Source organism: Myotis davidii, unplaced genomic scaffold (genome assembly GCF_000327345.1).
Source record: "Myotis davidii unplaced genomic scaffold, ASM32734v1 scaffold200, whole genome shotgun sequence".
NCBI lineage: Eukaryota > Metazoa > Chordata > Mammalia > Chiroptera > Vespertilionidae > Myotis > Myotis davidii.
Window position 1 is genome coordinate 2,063,530 of NW_006293700.1, and position 9,698 is coordinate 2,073,227.

Here is a 9,698-nt window from a genome sequence, read left to right on the forward strand (position 1 = left end):
ATAGCAAACACACTGTGGCAATAGCTCTGATTTGATGTGAAATTTATTTTGAGAGTTAAATATAATTTAATTTCAGGAATTGTTGGAACTACTATCATCTTATATTCAGTTTTAAGTCACCATTCTATGGTGGTTATTCTTTTCTTCCCTGACTAACATAATTAACTATCCAGAAGTCCTCCATTTGAAAAAAAATCAATCAAAATGACATGCATTATTTAATGATGTGAGTGGCCCTCCCCAGTAAGGAAGCACTATCTTACATTTTCTTCCCAACACCCATTTGGAGAAGGAATGCCTTGCCAGGAGATTCCCCCTCCACAACTCTCCCAATCCCCTCCTCCCCAGCAATGGCCCCACAAGCATTGTGGGTACTTTGTCCACTTAATTATGGATTCTAAAAGTAACATTTTGCAATGGGTGAGAAGTGAATTATATTATTCCTAAACACTGGTTTCATTCTGACGTTACTAAAACTCACACCAAATTAACTTTTAAAAAAAGCAACTCATGAATTTAGACACTATGTCTATTTTTTAAAATGTTCCAATGAATGTTTTTTAAGAAGAAACCATATAACTAAACTGAAATATGTGGAGGCAAGTCTGATAATCCCCAATTCCCATAAACCTCAACACCTGCAGGCCATGCAATAAATCAGTTTGTGGATCTAATTGCTCTTGTTCTGCATGCTTCCATGAGCCCGTAGAGCTAAGCTAACACCATTGTCATAGCCTTAATCACAGCCAGGTTTATTTTTGTTGGCAGCCTTATGCAAATCATTGTATTATGGGTCTTTGCACTTAATTCACTCAGATTATACCCTGATACTGAAAACAGATTGTAAAACAGGAAGAGATCTTTGAATTGTTTAATTAACTATGAGTTGTAATTTCTATTTATATCTAACTGAACTGTTGTAACTCCAACTGTGTTAAATATTCATAGGAAAACAGATTATTCTGTTTCTAATTTAAAATACTTAAGCTCACTGTAATTTAGGAGTTACAGTTACCCACAGAGAAAATATATCAGCATTTTCTTCAATGGTTTAAGCCAATTTCTCTTATTCTGTGAACAACCTCTGGAACTAAACTTCATCAACAAAACACTAATTTACTAAATGGTACCTTCATGGATTCAAAGAATTGCAACAACTTCAAAATGGCCCCCAATTTTACCCTTGGTCTTTAAATCATTTACCACACAAGCTTTTCAGGGAACCACAGGGAAACCAATTGTATCGGTCAATTACCACCAATTATTGTTGGTCGATTAAATTCTCAAGAGCCAGAAAAATCTGATATCTGGACCACACTGTTTACCTCTTTCACTTTTTCTAGCCTGGTAAACTGTTTAGAAAAGGAAGAGGGAAGAAAAAAAAAAGGAGAAGGGCCACCATTAAAATCCAATCATTATAGTCCAGTGATGGCGAACCTTTTCAGCTCGGCGTGTCAGCATTTTGAAAAACCCTAACTTAACTCTGGTGCCGTGTCACATATAGAAATTTTTTGATATTTTCAACCATAGTAAAGCAAAGATTTATATTTTTGATATTTATTTTATATATTTAAATGCCATTTAACAAAGAAAAATCAACCAAAAAAAAGAGTTTGCGTGTCACCTCTGACATGTGTGTCATAGGTTCGCCATCACTGTAATATAGTCTCGTGCCCATGAAGGAGCCATTGTACCAAAAATTCTCATAGTCAGAGTAGAATTACTTGAGACTTTTCCTTTTCCCACTGTGATCAACCTGGTCACAGAACCCTTCTGGATGCTGGTATTTTCATACCAACTGATTGGTGGTGAGTAAACGAGGAAGAAGAATATAGGACAACACTGCGAGTTCATTCCAAGAATGTCTACCATTCAGTGGACATAATGTGTTTGAATATTAGCCACAGAACCATACTCAGTCTTCCAGACCACATGGCTCGAGAGGCTCAAGCAGGGCACTCTCAGGATTGCTCCTCACAAGTGAGGGGAGAAGAGTTCCAGATCATATGAGAAGACCTCTTCTACCACTAGGCTATCCGTCTATCACCAGACAATCAATCTCCGTGTCTGTTAAAGTCCATGTGCTCTATGTTTATGGTGAAAAAATAGTGAGAGGGCTCAGAGGGTCACTTTTGTGAGTCATATGAGACTGCACTGGGGTTGTGAGAAGACCTGGAAAATATGTCAGAAAAGAATGATCATTCATTGGACCATCATCTATATGCCACTATTGAGCCATTATCTGGAAGAACCTTCCTGTTGAAAGCATCCATTATCCTCCCAAACAGGAACCAGGTGATTGTTCAACAGGTTTAACCTGGACAAGGCGAGGATGTCTTCTGTCAGCTCTGGAAGGAAACGCAGATTCTACACAGGATGGGCCCGCCCCAGGTTTCTAGGACTAATTCAACCAGGTGTTAGTTCTGGGGACCTCAGCTTAGGGATTTCCCTCACACCCTAAAAACAGCCACTGGCACAAACGGTCTAATTATTCTTTCAAATGAAAAGTGGACTTGAGTCAGCTCTCACCACTAGAGTCGGACCTTCATGAAATTCAACTTGCCTTCCTTCCCCTACAATAATTTCTCTTTATACACCTTCAGTTTTGTAAGATATTGAGCACATTCTCTATAATATATACCAATAGGTTGTCTACTCTATGCCAGATACCGACTGTCCTAAATGCCTGCTATTTATGCCTGACGGCAAACCCGTAAATAGGTACAAATGAGGAAACTGAGGCAAACCTGTAACCTGGGCATGTGCCCTGACCAGGAATCCAACCCGTAACCTGGGCATGTGCCCTGACCGGGAATCCAACCATAACCTCCTGGTTCATAGGTCAATGCTCCACTACTAAGCCATGCTGGCTGGGCAGTTTTTGCTTGCTTATCTATTTGCTTGTTTGCAGGAATGGGGGTGGGAAAGCTCAACAACTTATATAAATACAGTGTGATATGGCTATAACAGGTTTATAAATGGGGCATCTAACTCAATAGGGGTTATAAAATATAGAATGAGAAATGGGCAGAGGTGTTGTTGAAGGGTGGAAGGAGCAGGCCATGGAGAACTTTCCATGGCACCTTGAGATTTTTCCTACAGCTGTAGGAGAACTGTCCTTTAAATAGATCATTCGGGCTGCGTATAGCAGGTAGATACAAAAGATTCAAGAGTGGAGATGGATAAATTGGCAATTACTGAAACAATCCAGTCCAGGAAATTTAAGGATTAAAATCACTGAACTGGAGGGAGGGGTACTCATTGAGATAAACTTGATGGCAAGGTCTGAGAACTGTTTTCATTTAGCATAGTTTGATTGATTGGTTTTAAAAACGAGGAATTGGCAGGGCCAGTGAAAAGATGGCTCTCAATATGAATGGAAATGGAACAAATAGACAACGTGGTCAGTTTCAGGCGTGTTGAATGTTTTATGTACAAAGGATGCCCAGAAAGCATCTGATGCATGAGATAACCATCAGGGGGAGGTCTGAACTGAAGAGAAATGTGTGAGAATATTAGTGTATTAATAAATTTGTTCTAATCCATTCTAACCACCTTAAATGAAAAAAGAAAAAAAAGAAAATGATCAGGTATGTTGCCAGGGAACAAATATGCAGAAAAGCAAGCTAACTTGAAAGCCTGACCTCCATGTACAGGGAAAAGAGAAACCACACTTGGCTTACAACCCCGAATGTAGTCAGAGGCTACCACTCCTACCGGCTAAGAGACAACTTCTTGTGGAATTTCAGAGTGATTCTTTTGGACTTGTCATCCCCTCCCCAAAGTGCGCTCTCTCCCCCTTTCTCCTCTTTGCAGCACTGCTTTATCCTTTCCCTCCCAATTTTCCAGTGGTGTCTCCCGGTTCCTCCTTCTGGAATTTTCCTACTGGCTCTAGAAGCTGGGTATTTCTGTATAGTAAAAAGAAGAGAAAAATCATCTGCCATGAGCAGTATGTACTCTGGGTAAGTTCTCAAGTGACTATTTTAACTATGACTCTCTCCGTCTTCGATGTGGATATTTCTAGATTTTGTTTCAATTTAAGTCTGTGATTCAAATGGGAGGGCTTATCTGGACACCACACTTTGTCACCACTTTACTGCAGCGTAGGAGTTTTTATTTTTTATTCACACACATACACGCACGGAGGCAGTTTCATCATGACTCTCTTTCCTGCTACTCTAAAATTAACAACATTTAAAAGCCACATGGGTTCCTCATCTCCGCCGAACATTCATAATCTTTCCATGCTAAGTCAGCTGCAAACTTAGGCCAGAGAAAGAGAGGCCTCGGGGTGTGAGTTGATGAGGGCTGATTCTGTGTAGAAAATACTTTTCCTTAATCTTGACCCATTCTGATTTCAGCTTACACTCCCACCTTGGCCACAATTTTGTGTTAAGCCATAACAGGTCGCAATTGCAATGTAAATATGTCATCTGGAGTGGCAGATAACGCACCCAGCCAATAAGTTTTATTAACATACTAAAATAAACTTATTGTATTAATCTACAAGTCACTGGATAGGACTTTAAGACAATAGGGTGACATATTAAACTTGGATGGTGGGACAGAAGAAAATAGAATGGTCCAGAATATGAGGCAAGGCCGTTGGCCAGGAAGGGTACCAAAAGCAGAGGGAATGAACACATTTGCCTGGCAGAACCTGGCCCAGATGATCTTAAAGCACGTTCACTTCTGAGTCTCTGTTTTGTAGGTGACTTAAAACATAGTCATTATTTGCCTGAAATCCGCCAGGAAACTTTGAATTAGATATGTGCATATTGTACTAGTTATCTCAGAAATGTGATTGGGCTGCAGTTATGTCAGTAAAGCTCTAAGTACCAAAAGAAAATTGTATGGCATCCTCTATCATGCCTGCACAAATTTAGATGATTGAAAGCATAAACCAGGCCATATTGTACATCACATCTATGTAAAAAAAAATACAAAACACACACACACACACACACACACACACACACACACACACACACACACAGGGAAACTCTTCGTTCCCGCATGCTGGATGCTAAAGCAACTTCGGGATTTTAAAGGGGAAGGTGCATGCTCCCCAGGGGAAATCACCACAGTGACTCTGCCGAGCTCCAAATGGTTTAAAAATAAAACAAAACCAACCTGTGAATTCATTTTTCTGGAAATACAAATATTGTGCACTGAACTCTGTTAGCTACAGAAGCATTTTGCATAATCATAATTCTCAGGTTCAAATTATGGTGAACTATGAACTTATATTTTTAGGGGGGTGTGCAACTAGACTAGCAAGCTCTGCATCTTGTCTCTTTATCTCCGCAACCTTTCAGACTCAATAACGCTCTCTTAATTCTGTGACCGACTGACACTACCCTTCATTTATTAGCCACACACGTCAGAGGACCGTGGATGGGACCTGATATATATGAGGTGCGTGGTAAATGTTTGTTAAATCTGAGCCCAGGAAAACAAAAAGATTTTTTAAATCTATCTCTCAAAACACTTTCAGCATTGGGACCTTATAATACAACACTAGATTACTTCCCTCCCCCTCTGACATTCCACTAGATTGAATGATACACAAAGGTCTTGATGAACACAGGAATCCAGATCTGTGAGCTGTGTGACTACTTCCTATTCCGTATCTTATCTTATACCGGCCTTTCAACGTTTCTTTCTCAATATTTTTCTTGTGCTCCACATATTACTTTCACAGGGAAAGAAATGTAGCTTCCCAGTTCTCATCACTCGTACAGGCAGGGCTAGAATTTAGCCATTCTAATTCACACAGGGCCAGATTTAGCAAATAGAAATACAGGATGTTCAGTTACATTTTAGTTTCAGATAAACAAAGAATAATATTTAGTTTAAGTATGTCCTGCAAAACATTTGGGACATACTTATACAAAAAAAATGCACTTATTGTTTATCTGAAATAGAAAATTTCACTGGCTATCCTGTATTTTATCTGGTAATAATAATCATTTTTGAAATTATAGAGCATGACGTAGAACTTCAAGGCGCCTCAAGCCTGGAGGTAAAGAGATCGGTATAACTCACACAAGCACCCAGTAGCAGCCTCAACTACCACCCAGGCCTCTAACCCCCACGCAACTGGGTAAACTTATCCACCTGCCTTCATTTAGCTGAGTAAATGTCATTACTAGCCTTTACGGATGCAGGGCATTTTATTATACCAAGTGGTGGGTTCTGCATCTCCCGCCACACACACACACACACACACACACACACACACACACACAACTATTACAAAGCTAGCATCAGTGCATAACATAAAAATACCTTTGGGGTCAGGAACACTCAATATAGTCAATCCATTTGTTTTTTGGATACAGAACATGGGTTTTTCTACCACTCTCTACATGCTTCAAAAGGAGAGCTGTGCTGCTCTTCTTAAGTGCCTGTGGTGACAGGATAATTCTCAGGAAATACTTTGAAGCCTCAGGCTCCCAGAACTTTAGTCATCTCTATATACCCAATGACTAGGGCCCTGACTCACAGTAGCCTCTCCCAAAATATTAAATACAGTGAGGCCTTGACTTACGAGTTTAATTCATTTGGTATCTCAAAACACTCGTTAGTCGGGACACTCGTAAGTCAAGGCCCCACTGTAAATCTGTAGGACATTGTTTACCAGTTTAAATAAACAGACAATATTCAAAGTGGAAGAGATAGGCTTCAGTTCTCTCAAATAAAGATGGAAGGGCGGAATTTATTTAAAAACCACCTAATTTTTCATCATTCTCTCTTTGATGGATATTCTTACTATTGAAAATCACAGTTAAATTTACACATGTTTTTAAGCTCTTATAAAGTAGATCTTCTAAAATTTAATCAGACTTAACATATCTTCACAATCAGAAAGTTCATTGGATTTGGTTAGCTTCAAATAGTCCAGGAATTACTTCAAATCAATTCTCAAACTATAGTGTACATCAAAATCACCCAGAAGCTTATTAATTAACATCAATTCATTAATACTATTTAATCCAGGCTCTGCTTGGTCTCCATCTCTAGAGCTTCTGCTTTTGTAAATCTGGGTCAGAGCCCCTAAATTTTCCTTTTAACAAAGAAGTTGAACCAGAGAACACATTTTTTTTTTAAAACCCTGATTTGTGTCCTCCGCTGGGCACTTCACACAAAAATAAAATACAGCGAAGATTAATGCACTTGTTCTCAGCCCTGGCAGCACATCAGAATCAGTAGGTCTGGAGCGGGGCCAAGTGCCCTAGGCGATTCTGGTCTAGAGTCAAGATTGAGAACCACTGGCTCAATAAATATGAGGAATGACTACCGTGTGTGTGCGGTGTGCCGTTGAGTCAGCTCCGACTCTGGGCGACTCAATGAATGAGTAAGCTGCAACACATTTCTTATGTTGCTTGGAGAAGAAGTCTTAATTAATAAACAGACCTGGTATTTAGAAGGAACAACAGCAACAAAAACACTTTCATTAAATTTCTTCATTTTTCATTCCTTAGCAGCTTGTGACAGGAATAGGTGACTCCTGGGGTGACCACCCACATAGGAGAAGCCATGTTCTCCCCTGGGTGTCCACAAAAACTGTGAAGTTTAGGAATGCTTTTACAGCAGCCAAGTTTGCCACCCTCCGCATCCCATAATTTTCTGACCCAACAGATTTTTGTGGGTGCTGCAACAGCCACGGTAGGAGCTTGGAGAACTCAGCCCGAAATATTGGTCCCTCAAATGCCTTAAAAACCAGAAAAGCAGAGTTCCTCTGCACGGTCAGCTTTCTTACCCATTCCCCACTTCCATCGCAATTATTTTTGTATTAAAATATAAAGTGAAGAAGTGGCGTCTTCACTCACAGAGAGCATCAGGTATGTCAAGGAAGATCGAACAGTGAAAGCATTTAGAAAAGGGAAAAAGTTGACTTGCAAAGGAGGCCAGCCTTTAGAAGTACCAGTTCAAGGCTCCATTTAATTTGTGGATTCACTAGACATGGCGGTTCTGATTTTATTTGCTTGTCTGTTTATCTCAGTATCCCTAAGCTTCAGGTATCCTTATCCCCACCATGAGACATGATGGACCACCTTACCCACTGGCCACGATAGGAAGGCAGATATTATGGGTGTTTCTTCTCAAACCTACGTGTGTCTATCATGCTGGTTGCTGTAATTTTGCAATTTTAATTATGTTACATAGAAATGCACTCTGTCTGTGGAAAGAGTCCATTGTCATTATTGTTTGAAAACTAATCGTACTGGCTGTGAAGAAATTCTTTGATGAAAGCAAATTAAAATATTTTGTGTAACCATATACCGGCATAAATTCCAAATGGGTCAAAGATTCACATCAAATGTAAAGAATGAAATCATAACAGTACTAGAGAAAAACATGGTGAATTGCTTTATAACCTCAAATATGGAAAGGCTTAACTAACTATGAAGCAAAATCCTAACACCCTGGAAGAAAAGATTGATAAATTTAACTGCAAAAAATGTCAAAAGTGGGCATGAAAAAACATCACAGGCAAAAATAAAAGACAAGTCACAGATTGTGCAAAAATATTCGCAGATTCTATTAAGGGGATAACCTTAACATATGAAAAGCTCATAAAAATCCATAAGAGAAAGACCAAATAATAGACAGGGATAGGGAAAGGATAAAAATTCATAAAAAAGAAATGTTAACTGGCTCTAAAACACCAAGAGATGTTCAACTCCACTGCCAATAACAACAATAACAGCCAAAACATACCGTGGGCCAGACACTCGTCCAGCTCTTTGCATATGTTAATATATTTAATTATTAAAGCAACCCTCTGAGGTAGTTACTATTCTCTGTTATGCATAGGAATTGGAGGCTAGTTAGAGGTTAAGAAATTTGCCCAAAGTCACAGAGCTGATCGTTGATAGCGTCCAAATTTATCCCCGAGCAGCTGGGCGGCAGTCTGAGCCCTTCGCCATTAGGCACACTTCCTTTCCTAATGAGAGAAACGCACGTGAAAACCACACTGGGAGTTTTACAGCTTTTCACCTCTTAGACGGTCAAAAATTCCAGTTTGATAACGTACTCTTGGCCAAGCAGTGGAGAACCCAGGCACTCCAGCTCACTGTGGGTGAAGTGTAAATAATTACAACACCTACTGGCTATTTACAAAATTACAGATTCATCCATCCTTTGATCCAGCCATCCCACTCCTGGGAACTTATCCTACATGTGTTCTTGTACACATGCAAAAATGCCATGTTTCTGAGATTACTCACACAGTGTTGTTTATAATAGCAAGAGATTAAAACACTGCCAAATGCCTAGCCACTCAATGGAATACTACGCAACTATAAAAAATAAAGCAATCTTCTATGTACTGATATGACATGGTTTCCAAAAATTAGATGCAGAAAGCAAGGTGCAGACCAGTGTGCCTAATGAGCTATCTTTTGAACAGAGAGAAGTAATATGAATATATATTTTATTGTGTGGGCTAGAAAGTAAGGGGAAAAAAAGGATTCTGAATTCCAAACTTTGGTCTATCCTCAAAGGAGAAGCCTTGGCTTAACATCAAAACATTGACATAAGCCCTGGTCGGGTGGCTTAACAGGTTGGAGCATCGGCCATATACCAAAAGGTTGCAGGTTCAATTCCCCATCAGGGAACATACCTAGGTAGCAGGATCGCTCTCTGGTACAGGAGGCAACTAATTGATGTTTCTCTCTTACATCAATGTT